General features: G+C 39.5%; 1 long non-coding RNA gene across 2 annotated transcripts in view; it reads right to left on the minus strand.

Moving 5' to 3' along the window:
- Positions 1-7861: 7861 nt before the first annotated feature.
- The window catches only part of LOC116085979, a 10121-nt gene continuing 4395 nt past the window's right edge, over positions 7862-13587 (minus strand). For both annotated transcript variants that reach the window (XR_004116773.1, XR_004116774.1), the window contains exon 2: positions 7862-12704. This is a non-coding gene — a long non-coding RNA (uncharacterized LOC116085979). The remainder of the gene's footprint in view (positions 12705-13587) is intronic.

Raw genomic sequence — 13587 nt, forward strand, 5'->3', positions numbered from 1 at the left:
GAATTGTTGCTCCCCTTTCTTGACCGTTTTCCTTTCTTCCTGAACTCAGTCTGAATGATTTCCTGCTCCTCCATTTCTGTTCTCCATGGTATTTCATGGTGGTAATCACATGGTATTTCATGGTAATAATAACAAGTGAAAGGAGATTGCTCACTGTGTGGTAGTATTTTATATTTTTAATATACACTTTCGTCTAAATTAATGATTGTGGAATGGAGGCTGATGATGCCTTCATTTCTGCTTTTCAGATGAAAAGTTATATCCTTTTCTTTTTTAATATAAGAAAAACAGCAGGCCATAACTCTACACCATGGTTAGGGACATACCACATTAAGTCAGCAGACAGCTTACAGGTAAGCATAAGCAATACAAGTCCCAGCTATGACACTCAGTGGCTGTGTGTTATTGAGCCAGTGACTCACCTAATCCTTAATTTCTTACTTTAAAGAGATTACGAATGGTGATATTTACACCTTCCTCAATAGGATGTTAGGACTCTTTAATCTCCATGTTACTACACTTACTTATAATTATTGTCCTTTTTATTCATTCATTCAAAAATATAATTGAGGGTTGACTGTGTTCTAGACATTTTCAGTAAGCCAGACAAACACGTGGTGTATATATAATTAGTGTCTACATTCAGCCAAATGCCTAAGCACACATGAGAATACCTAAGGGCAGTCAGTCAGTCAGTCAGTCAAGACTTTGATGAGGAGTTCATGAGACTATGAGAAGGAAGTGTTCTGTACACTCTTCTAGAAACCAAACAAGAAAGTAATTCAAGATAGTGGTGGTACCCAGCTGACCAGATACCCGAGAGCAAAAGAAAAGGAGAGCCTTCAAATAAAAATTCGATCTTGGCAAGATTGACATCATTGATGGCTTTGAAGAGAGCATTTCTTATGAAGAGTGAGAAGGCAAAAAAGCAGCTGTCTAGAAGAGAAAATTTGAGGAAGAATTTCCTTTGCAGTGCACCTGATCTATAAATGAACCATCATCGCTTGGTAACGGAGCTGACTGGCACTCACACAGCTGTAATAGACCCGCCCACCTTCAGATGTCTGTATTAGAATACACAAACAAATGTAATAAGCCTGGTTACTGCTGGTTGTCTTTAGTACTTACAGCCTAGTGTTCATCAGTGTAGCTTATTGACCTAATAACTAGCATTTTGCCGTGACTCAAAAGCAGTCTTTAATCGTATAATAGGTCGTATAGTATTTTAAGTGATTCCCACCATTTTGAGGAACTGTCACCATTTTCAGACTCCCTTTAACATGACACATTTGTTTTCTCATGCAGAGCAAGACATGGACATCTTACCTTTTGACCTTGTTTTATTTCTTGACAGCACTTGGGACTCAAGGAAGGTACAGATAACTTGCTGATGTGACATTTTTGTTTCCAAATATTAATACATGTGATCACTTCTGGAATTTCCTCATTTGGGGAGAAGGGTGAGAGATGAGAGTGATGGTTGTGTGAGTTTTATTTTGAAGTTTATTGTCAGGAAGGCTAGGTTGTCTTTGAAAGAGAAACATTCTCATGTTTGGCAAAAGAACAGAAGGAGAGCACACTCTGTAGAATTTGTAAATGCACTCTCTCTTCCATCCTGGAAAGTTTATTAGATGGGGAAGCCACAGAGAATACATTTTAAGTGATTTTTAATACTTAAGAGTTGCTTTGTTAGGGATTCACTGCTGTAAACAGGCACTATGACCAAGGCAAGTCTTATGAAGGACATTTAATTGGGCTGGCTTACAGGTTCAGAGGAGAGGTTCAGTTCATCATCATCAATAAGGGAACAGGGCAGCATCTAGGCAGGCATGATGCAGGCAGAGCTGAGAATTCTACATCTTCATCTGAAGGCTGCTAGTGGAAGATTGACTTCCAGGCAGCTAGGGTGAGGGTCTTAAGCCCACACCTACAGTGACACACCTACTCCAACAAGGCCACATGTCCTAATAGTGCCACTCCCTGGGCCAACCATATAGAAATCATCACAATAGTCTAAAAAGCATTTTTTATTTTTATTTTATGTGAGAGAGTTTCATACCACAGTGCACTTGTACACATAGGAGGACAACTTGTGTGAGTTGGTTCTCTCTTCCCATGGGCTGAACTCAGGTTACTGGGTTTGGCAACAGGTTCCCATATCCACTGAAACATCCTGCTAGCTCTTTAGCACTTACACCTCAATTTTGTCTGTAGTGTTTTTCTTCTTGCAACTATAAACGTGATTGTCTGTTATCTTAATATTAGGAAGATAATTTAATGGAGATTCATAAAAAACATCTAGGATTTTGAATATCAAAGTGTATTGTAAGTGAACTAAACAGGACTTGTTTTTCAATAAAATATTTATATACAAAGAAATAAATTGGCCTTACTGATCATAAATACAAATCCATCCATTTGAAAAGACAAACATGCTGGGCAGTGGTGGTGCACGCCTTTAATCCTAGCACTTTGGAGGCAGAAGCAGGCAGATTTCTGAGTTCGAGGCCAGCCTGGTCTCCAGAGTGAGTTTCAGGACAGCCAGGGCTATACAGAGAAACCCTGTCTTGAAAAACCAAAAACCAAAAACCAAAAACCAAAAAACCAAAAACCAAAAAACAAAACAAAAAAGCCCACAAATATACTACTTGTTCACTATATTAATTTAGAAAGATTCAGCTTCAAAATGAGTGCTTCCAAGATTTCCTCATGGAAAGGTGCTTAAAAGAGAATAGTTTCCCAATGTCCTTAGTGGTATTAATCTGTTTTTGTTTTTTTTTAATTTAGGATAAGTTACCTGTCTCCTGTGGGTGGACCATGAGTGGCTAGGTCATTACATCATAATTTGAGACAGATAATGTTCAGTATTCTATTTGCCCAACATTTATACAGGACCTTTGTTTAGAGAGCCTGAAAATGCTTGCCTGTCTCTGAATGTTTGCCATGTGTCCACAGGGTGAGAACTATGAAGCTATTTCCTTCAAGTCGAAGCTATTCACCAACCATTACAGCCATCACATTTAAAGGCATGTGAGCTTACAGAAAGGAAGAGTGCCTCCAGTTCACACATCCTGCCATTCTTCATGGAGACAGCCCTGGAGGATAGTAATTTAAAAAACATAGGTAGCATCCATTGTGGCTATAAGGAACAGATCATTTGCCTCTTGCTGCTCACATTTGCTAAGACTCTTATGAAGGTTTTCCCTGGGCACATGAATCAGTTTAATAATGATTGCTGCCAGTTGGTGGCTAGACATCAGCTTGCCAGCCTACTCAACAGCGCTGCCATCTGCTGTTTGGCCTCACAGTGTGCTGCTGCCATGCACCACCTCATTAAGAACAGGACCCTTGTGAGCCATAGACAGTAGCTTATTCAAGTGAGCTGAAGCGAACGCCTCCCCAAGCCAAGTTTGTAGAGGCTGCATGCATCTCTTCCTCCTTGAAAACTGCTCTGTGCTGATCATGCAGTTTATGCTGACCATGCAGTCTAATGGATCATTGACACTGACTATCTAGGTGTTAGTTCTTCTAGCTTTCTTCTCAAGGTAGCACTGAAATACAAATATGATCATGCAAAATATTTATTCTATGATTTTTTTGATATGGTGATGATAACAGAGTCAACATCTTGAAATGATACCAAGTCACCAAATTGCCGACGACAAACATTTCAACAAGTCTATTGTGATCAACTATTTTTTTTTTTTTTTAGCTATTACAATTTTGTTGTTTTCTTTTAGTTTTATGGATTTCTGTTATGTGGCTTTTAGTTCTTGGAAACAGACTTTCATAATACTTCTCTCACTTTCCCTACTGAATATGCCCAAAGGGATCCGGGACTATACAATATTTGTATTTCTTTGGCAAAATGAGTGTACTTTCTCAGTCTTCACATCTGTACTTAGCAGCATGCAGATGTGTTTCTTAAACTCGGTGTCTAATAGCACCTCTGGGTTTTCCTTCCTGGTCAAATAGAGTCTGAGAGTGGGAGGGCAGATCTCAGTCTCTGCATTCTGCAGGATGAACCCTGGAGACTCTCAAGTAGAGTTAAACTCATGGCTGTTTATTAAGAAGTATGCTTTGGATGCGCATTTGCAGATACATGAAAGACAGAGAAAGCTGGGTTGCAACTCGGGCTCACCAATAGCTTCTGCCAGCACCACAGAAAACTCTGGAGATGAGGCACAGGACAATTTTGAGTTCCTGCAATGATCAGTCACAGATGTGTGCCACCTCGTGAAGGAGTGTGACATTAAATGACATGCTTCTGTGCTGTGGAGCCAAGTCCAAAGGACATCTAATAGTAGAAGAGACCTGATTGCTGTAGGCTGCTTGCTAACTAGACATGCAGCAAATGGGATTGATTCCTTCTCTGAAGGGACCAGGGAAACACTTGGGAATGCTTCTGTGTGCACTACATCATCCCCTTTGGAAAGGTGCCCCACACACCTGCACAAGAATGACCCCGAGAGTCTGGCACTAGAGAAACCTTTCAATTCATTTCTCTCCTAGTGTCAATTGGTTTACTATGAATTAGTACACAGTACTTAGTTTGAGAATTATCTCCCTAAATGTACAGGATCTTGAAGGATGTGAAAAAACAAAACAAAAAACAAACAACCACCCCCCCAAACTCAAAACAACAAAAACAACAAACTCACTAAAACAAAACAAAACAACAACTATAAAAAACCAAACCAAACCAAACCAAACCAAACCAAACCAAACCAAACCAACTACTCGTGGTTCATTTGTCCTTCAACCCCAGATAATCAGTCCTGCCTGAAACTCTGGTATCTTTAATTAAATCACTTACTCAGGTGTATGGAAACTTGGGTTTATTTTTTTTCTGAAATTGAACATAGTTCTTACATATTGTCTATGGTATGCATGTGAACACACATACACACACACATACACACACCTAAAATCCTTTATTTTCAAGATAAATACAGGCATTGCATTTTAAAATAAGCTAACAGAACATCTACTATGTATTGAGTAAATTATAAATAACAGAAATGTCTCATACTTCTGCAGGCTAGCAAATTCAAGATCAAGGCGCTGGCAGGGTCTGTGACTAGAACACATTTAATTGCTCACAGTAGCTGTCTGTTGTCACTTAGCAGAAGGATGAGTGAGCTCCCTTGAGCCTTGTTTTTTTTTTTTTTTGCTTTTTGTTTTGTTTTGTTTTGTTTTGTTTTTAATAAGGGAAGATGTTCTGTTCACTCCTGGAAGTCCCAGCCTCCTAAAATCATCACCTTTGGGAGGGGTGAGATTTGAACATATGACTTTCGTGGGGGGACATACTAGGTCCATAGTACTTCCTTTCCACTCAGTGCTAAGCTCTAGACGGTTAGGAGATACTATAGCATTTGACTCTTGAATAATGTCTGTCTGTGACTAGCTTCAAGAACGAGGAATACTGGCCTTTTGGGTAATCACTAACATGGATCTCCATGTTGATATTTAACAGAATCTAAAGCATTTTCAGAGGCCACACTGCATTTCTCCAGAGAGTCCCTTAGGTCTGCAGGCCATTGCGATTATTTTTCTAATGTTCTTGACTGCACTGAAAAGAGATTTTTCGTATCTCCCAACACCATAATGACTGTATATGACAGTGTGAGACCCCTGTACTTAGGCACCTGCAAATTCAATAATATTGTATCTAGAACAACTCTTTCCAACATCATGTCTCAGGGTAACAAGACGGCATAGGACACCAGTCTCTCCATTTATTAGACCATGTGCATTCTTTCTGGAGCGTTTTCAGGTTGCGATTTGGAGTGTGGACTTATTCAGAAACCTTCAGCAGCAATGAATTTTATCGCTTTCTCTCTGAGAAGTACTTCTAACTGGTGGTCCGTTTTCAATCCTCTTCTCTGGGTGAGTTCAAGGATGTAGAGTGTGACACAGAGGGCTAGGTATTGCTCCAGTATGTTAAATGTGAAACCTTGATGCTGGTCCTTGGAAAAAGCAAATGCCACTAAGTTTTCATTTGGACATTTCTTTGGGCGTGTCTTTGATGATTTCTCTCTTCCTAAACACTAGGCTTACAATGTGGTTTAAGGGTAGAAATAGGTTTGAATGTATACTGCAGTGAGAAATGAAGTATTTGTCTTCAAAGGAAAAATTACCCATTGCTTTATTTCTGCATTTATTCTATCGGTTCAGTTGTCATCGTTGTACAAACACAGAAGGACCCCAATTTATGTAGCTTGCTTGGTTATTGATGGCCCAAAAGAATATTCTTCACAACTCTTTTAGTTGTCACAAATCCACTCAATATCTAAATACATTCCACTCAGTTTATCAATTTCATCAAAATAAATGGATCTCCTGGGAGCTTGATGGAGATTACACAAACAATAAATATTGAGTACATTCAAAATATTGATCTTTAAACCATCAGCTCTTCCATGCCTCAACAGTTTATACTCCGAACTTATTTAAGTGTTTAAGTTCTTGGTAACACTTTCCAGTTTCCAGTGTAGAAAGTCATAAATCTTACAATTGGTTTGTTCTTACATATTTGAAACTTGCTATCCCTAATAGATCTTAAGTATTTTAATTTGTTCAGTTGATACAATGTAAGGATATAGCTTTTGATATTTTGACATTGTCAGTCATTCTCCTAGCCTGTTAGAACAGTTTGAGTTTTCTACATTCACAGTCATGTGTGATGTGTCTGATATGCATAACAAGGACAAACCACAATTGTGGGGAAAATCCATGTTTTATTACTAACTAGGATGCCAACTGTATGTTTTCTTAATAGATAACTATCAATTTCCCCCGTTCCCAGTTTTATTTATATTGCTAATGCATGTTGATTTGTTTGCTTCCTCTGAAGCTACTGACATATGGTTTGTCTTACTCTGTTATATGATGAATTGCATTAATTAATTTTCAAATGTTAAACCATTTCATGATGTACTGTTCTCTATTACACTGCAACTTTTGTTTGATAATATTTTGTTTAGCATCTGAGTGTCGACGTTTGTGAGACTTACTGGCTCCCAAGCAGAAAATTGAACACCTAACTTCCATTACTTTCTCTCTGGAGGCATCTTGGGAATTATTTCTAGAAAGAAGCATGAAGAATGGGGGGGGGGGGTGTTCCTTGTTTCCATAGTGGTAAAAGACTTCATGTAAATAATGGAAATTCTTAGGAGGTGAAGTTTATGATGTGTTTCCATAGGCTATCCACTTTAGGACTATGAAATAGTCTGAAACTATCAAGGTATGGAGGGTATTGCCCATGAAAATACTGTATGAATGTTACAATTATCCAAGTTTATGGAGAGATGTAGACTAGCAGGCTCTGTGTCATGAATGAGGATAAGATTCACCCTTTACAGTGTAGTAAAGTGGTTCACCTGAGGCAAGAATGAAGGAACTTGGAATCCAGAAGCTGTTCAAGTCTTCTATGTGCTTTGCTTGTCCATAATTGATTATACATTTAAAATTAATAGATTAACAAATTTATAAAAGCAAAATACCTTATTTCTATGAAATTTCCAGGTTAATCCAGGAAATTTTTTAGGTTGGGTCTGTAATTTCCCTTTTTGATGATGTTTTGCCAGGGTTTGGCTCCCAAGTTCTGTTTATCATCTACAGCAAGGAGCAAGATTTTATTTTCTGTATCAGGTCAAAAGCATTGATATTTTCCTAATCAATTGACAAATCCTACAAGCTTGGTACTAATTTCCTCTTAAGGATTTAGAAGAGTTTAGCAGTGAGATTGAATTGGCCCCAAATTCACTTTGTGGAAAGCTGTGTGTATCGATAACTAAAGGGCAGTTCTTGAGAGGTAAATTTTAGGTGTGCGTCCATAGATTGTCTTCTTTCCTGAGTGCTAGGATGATAACTAGTTAAAAAAATTCTGCACAAAGTCAGTTGAAATATGCTGGGGCTGGCAATGCTATATACTGAAGAAGCTGTATGAAACAACTTTTGCAAGAGTCAGGACATAGTCCTGGGAGTAAATCTTTTCATTGTTTTTCTGATGGGACTAGAAAATGAGGATAGAAGTATAAATATTTATTTACTTAAGAGTATGCATTTCATTGATGCAAAGTGTTTACCATCTAGCTTGGTCTGCTGTCTCCCCAAACTCGTGTGATAAAACTATAAACTGCCAGTGTGAACATATTAACAGATGGTACCTTTTACAGGTTAACTGATGAAGGCAAATGGGGTGCATGACCTCTAAGAAGGTTTACAGGGGAGCTATCTAGATCTCTCTCTTAGCTCTCTGTTCTATCATGTGGAAATAGTTTATGTCCCCTCTGGAGTATGAAACTCAGAAAGAGGCACATACTGGTCCCTCATTAGACACTAAACTTATTGACATTTTAATTTTGTATTTCCAGCCTCAAGATCTGTGAGAAATAAATTAATTTTCTCTGTGAATTAGCCTCAGATATTTTGTTATGGATGCATGAATGGACTAAGATATTACTACAGTAGAAATATCAGGGAATGAAATAATTTCCCTGATAGAGCTCTTAAAAGAGGGAAGATCCTTTCTGAACAAAGTAGTGTTGTACATGTTGCTCTGGTAAATAGGGAAGACATAAATGCACTGAGGGAACTGGTCATACTGGAACTGGTTTGTTGTGAAGGTAGAGAACCCATGTGGCTTGTTTCAAGGCAAGGACCAGAGGCCACACAATTCACAAAGGCCATCAAGAACAGTCCTATGAGAAGAGACCAGTATCATTGTGATAAGTGGCAGTGCTTGCATTTTGTTGGAGCTGAAGATGAGACGGTCACGGAGCTGGGCTTGTTAATATCACTCAGGGTAATGGACCCTGAAGTAATAAAGGGCCCTGCAGGACTGGTGCTTAGCTACCAAAAGCCAAGAGGCCATAATTACTGTAGTGAAATTGGAGGGGTAGTTAAGTGGGCTTGACTCACAGGGTGTTAGGGAGATGATTAATTGAAGGTAACACCCCTACAGGCAAAACAGATGAGCAAGTAGCAAGGGTGTTGCTTAACTTCTATAACCAATTAAGGCAGGAATGGAAAAGCAAGATGTTAATGGTACTGTCCCCGATGAATCTTTACAATTTCTTGCTCCAGTTACCAGACATGAAGAAAATTGTAAGGACTACAGAGATGGGAAAAGTGGCTTAGCTGTAACAAATAAAAGACACTGTTATATAATGACATGTGCATATTGTGGTGATTCTCAAATGGACTTCTGGCCAATTATTAAGGTGACTATTCACTGGGAAAGAAGAACATTCATCTCCTTCTAGAATTGGCTAGCCTAGGCTCTGGGTTGATTCTGGCACCTCACCATCTTCCTGGAAGTCACACCAAGTCATTGCCAAGTAGCAGATGGGCAGAAGGGGTAAACTGAACCGGGGGTGAAGCTGTACCACTTGCACCCTTTGCCTGGGGAGAGCTCCCATGGCCCTTGCGGCTGCTCTGAAGCCAGTTACTTTCCTGCCATGGCTACACTTCCTTCAGGTTCATTCTGTAAGAACTGTAACAGGCGAAGCCAGCGTATTAATGTAGACATATTCTTGTGAAGTGGGGGATGTCTTTACTGGAAAACTCTGACTTATCAGTCAACCTGAAACTTGACTGGAATCTGCTGAAGCACCATCATCTTGATATTCTTTCTCTGTTGGGGTTTCCCACAGACATACAGCCAATCGGATGCATCCATCTATCCACCTAGATTACAAAGAACTGCATTATACCACTATAAAGCCAAAGTCCCATAATCTGGCATCTGAAGTCCTGAGACCCAGAAGCACTGATGGTGTCAGGCCCAGCCCAAGGTTTGAACACAGATGCCTGACTTTAATAGTCAGGGAGATAAAGAACTTGACCTCTCTTCTCTAGTTTGGCTTTATTCAAGTCCTCTATAAATAGCCATACTGGGGACCACAATCTGTTTGACTCAGTTTGTCAGCTCAAATGTTAATCTCTTCCTGAAATACACTATGGCTATACCCAGAAACTATGCTTAACTGTGTCTAGTCCAGGTGTCAAGTATACGAAGTCATGCATGCATATGGCTTGTAGGTTACATGATCTAAACACTCTACCTCCTCTGACTCCTCTCATTTTCAACTCTCACAGGAATTTCCCCAAATGAGACTCTTATAATCAAGTCTTTGTAAGTGCTTGTTGGGAGGGCTGGATTAACAAACTTGCACTTTGTTCAGGAGGAATTTATATTGGATCAGTAGGATTCTATTCAAGCTTGTTTTAAAGTTCCTTGTTGGGTGGGGTAGTTTTAGTCTGGCCAGTTGAGCTCCCTGGCATTATGCATAACCTTTCAGGGAGCCTGTGCTCAATGCAGATAGGGCTGGGATGGAGGTGAAATGGTCCCAATCTCATGTTAGCTTCAAGAACTGGGAAGCTGAGTTGAATAAAAGGTAAACAGTGATTTCTTTGTAGTTTTCTGGAAGTTTCTGTCTGCACACCTTCCCTCCTCATTGGTACTTTGTCATGAAAATTCAACCACCCATTCTAATTTCAGTCTTTCTCTCCACTCAGCAAATCGTTCTGCTCAAACAGCCAGAAAACTAGCCTACAGACAAGTCACAGGCTGAAGAGACGGCTCAGAGGTAAAGGTTCTTGCTGCTCTTGAAGAGAATAGGGGTTTGTGTTGTAGTACCAAGGTAATATGGTAGTACCAAGTGCTAAGGCAGTTCATAACCTTAACTCCAATTCCAGGAGAATTCAACACTGTCTTTTGGCCTCTGTGGGCACTTTGCCCAAGCTCATCCCCTGGCTTTTAAAAACACTAACAATCTCTTCACAGTATTTCAACATAAATACTTATATATGTTTACAGCTATGCCTTTCTACTGAGCTTTTTTTCTTTTTCTTTTTTTGAGGCAGGGTCTCACGTAGCCCAGACCAGTCTCTCTTGAATTCTATTTGTGCCCAAAGATGACCTTGAACTTCTGCCTCTACTTTCCACATACTTTGATTACAAACATGTACTACCATATCCAGGTCCCACAAACACTCAACTTTATACCATCTCATAGTATTTTTAAAATCAGAAGTCATTTCAAAACATATTCTAATTTCTAATTCAATTTGCTAGCACATTAATCATTGGGAATTTTGCATCTTACATTGTAAGCATTTGGGATCCGTTGACAACTTTATATGCCTGATTTTCAGGTTTGTTCATATTAAATGTGGTTTCAGTCTTTTCAAATTTGCTGGGACTTGGTTTGTGATCTAGTTTATGATATAAGTATGTAAACATGCTGAGGTGCACCTTAAAAAGACACACACTCCTAAGCGTTTGGATGCATTATTTTACATTATGACTTGCTCTCAGGCATAGGACAGTATCACGCACTCTGCAGAACTCAACCTGTACTGTGCTGAGTGACTCACCACACCATCCACTGACAAATTTAACACCGACCCTTTATAAGATGGCGGTTGCCCCAGTGCTTTTCTTCTTGTGTATCCACTAGTTTCTCTCCAGTAGCCACAGGTTTTCTGTTACTAGAGCATCATGAGAAAAGGAGACAGTCTCTTAGGGAGAGCCTATGGTGATAATTTATAAAGCTCACATGAGAAAGCTTCCTTCAGCCTTATCCCCAGAGCAACTGTTCATGAGACTGTGTGAGACCAGACACTCTCCCTACTGCTCAAGCATTTAGAGGAGAATCAGGCTTTGTTCTTTTACTCTTTTGAGACAAGATTTCTCTAGGTGGTCCTGTGGCTGCCCTCGTACTCATTCTGTAGACTGGGCCGTCCTCAAAATTGGAAATCTACCTGCCTCCATCTCCCAAGTGCTGGATTAAAGGTGTGTGCCACCACCACCTGGTAAGAATCATTTCTTAATTTTCCAAATCCCACTGTCGTTTTCTCTTATAAATAAACATGGCTTGAGGTTGAAACGGTTATAAACATACACCTTCAAATATACTTAATCTTCCTCCTGCCAACCTTATCTACATAAGTATGATTATAGAAAGAAGTGCAAATAGATTTATTCAGGTCTAAAAATGCATTATGTAGGCTATGACAGGCTGTTTATACACTGCTCAGGTCTTTTCAACTTTGGATTCAGGTCACGACTCTGGAAGACTGGATCCTGTTCTTTGTTAACAGTGCTAAAAGCTCTATTCCAAGCATCCAGCCTCCTTACTCGAGGCTTCTCTGATGCCACAGTTCCAAGCAGATTCCCCTGCAGCCTATGGAGATGGCAGAATTGGTCTGTGAAGGGAGAAACCCTCACACAGAGATGGCTGCTGATAGAGAAGAAAAATCCTTCTCTCTCTCTCTCTCTTCCTCCCCTCCCACTCCTCTCTGGCCCATCAAAAAGGCATCAGTCAGACAAAATTTATTAAGATGCATGGGATGCTTTTGTCTTACATAGCTAGTGAGCTCTTGACAATGCTTCCCCAATTACCTTGGATTTTCTTTCACCTGTTCAGATTCAACACCTCTGTCTTTCTTTCCTTCTCTGAGGATCATATTCCCAGTAGAATGTATCTACTTTTTGTTTCAAGTATTACTTTCACGAATAACCTAAATTAAAGGAGTAAGGTAAGCAGGCTGTTGATATGTTACATAATGCGAGAAGAAAATTTGCTTGACTTTGTGCAAGCCATAGAGCAACAATTCATTCAGCTGGCAGCATACTTGGTGGCTTCCATCTCTTTCCTTTTTGAAAGCTCACTCTCCACTCTGAGCCTGACCACCTAAGGAAAAACAAGAAGGTGGTACAGGTTAGTTTGTGATTGAATAGGCAATTTTCTCCGGGATGTTGTCTCAGAGCATTTGCCTGAGTAAGGGGGTCCTTGGCAGTTTGGACAGTTTGGATGGATACTCCAGTGTAACATGGAGGAACCTGCATTCTAATTAAACCTGAAAAGCTCTTGGTTGCTCTGGAAACAAGCACACTGCATTCTGAAGACTCCTCGGTGAAAAGCTCCATCTTTTACTGCTATAATTCTTTCTGTTAAGAAAATCGAAGATAACTTTTAAAAAAATGTCTGCTTTACTGGAATCCTTACAAGGTTTTCTTTGTTCAGAAAAAAAAAATTACAGAAGGCCCAGAGAGATAATAGTAAGCTACTAGGAATAACTTAAGACTGTCTGAGTGCTAACCACTGGCAAAGATTGTTAACACTTCTTTTCCCTGTTGCTGTTTCTTAAACCCATCTGAGGTTCAAAAGACACCACAGAGAACAACACTGCTTCCAATCTGTCCCTCACAAAATTTGTAGTAGGACAGAAAATAAGAAAACAAATAAATTAGTAACTAAAACATATTGTATTTGAAATAAGAACTTCAGTCAAAAGTAAACAATGAATGGGTAGTGTGGACAAAATTATGTTCCCTCTACTGAAGTCTCATATTGAAGTCCTTACAACCAGAGGTCCATAACTTAAGTGTATCTGGAGATTTATTTTTAATTATGTCCATGTGTCTGTGGATAGGTATCTGGGGGTACTCATGAAGGCCACAAGAGTGTCAGGCACCCTGAAGCTAGAGTTATAAGAAGTTGTGAGCCCCACAAACCACAAGGAACTCAAGAAGAAGGAAGACCAAAAGGTGGACATTGCATTCCTTCTTAAAAG

Source organism: Mastomys coucha, unplaced genomic scaffold (assembly GCF_008632895.1).
Source record: "Mastomys coucha isolate ucsf_1 unplaced genomic scaffold, UCSF_Mcou_1 pScaffold12, whole genome shotgun sequence".
In the NCBI taxonomy this organism is placed as follows: domain Eukaryota; kingdom Metazoa; phylum Chordata; class Mammalia; order Rodentia; family Muridae; genus Mastomys; species Mastomys coucha.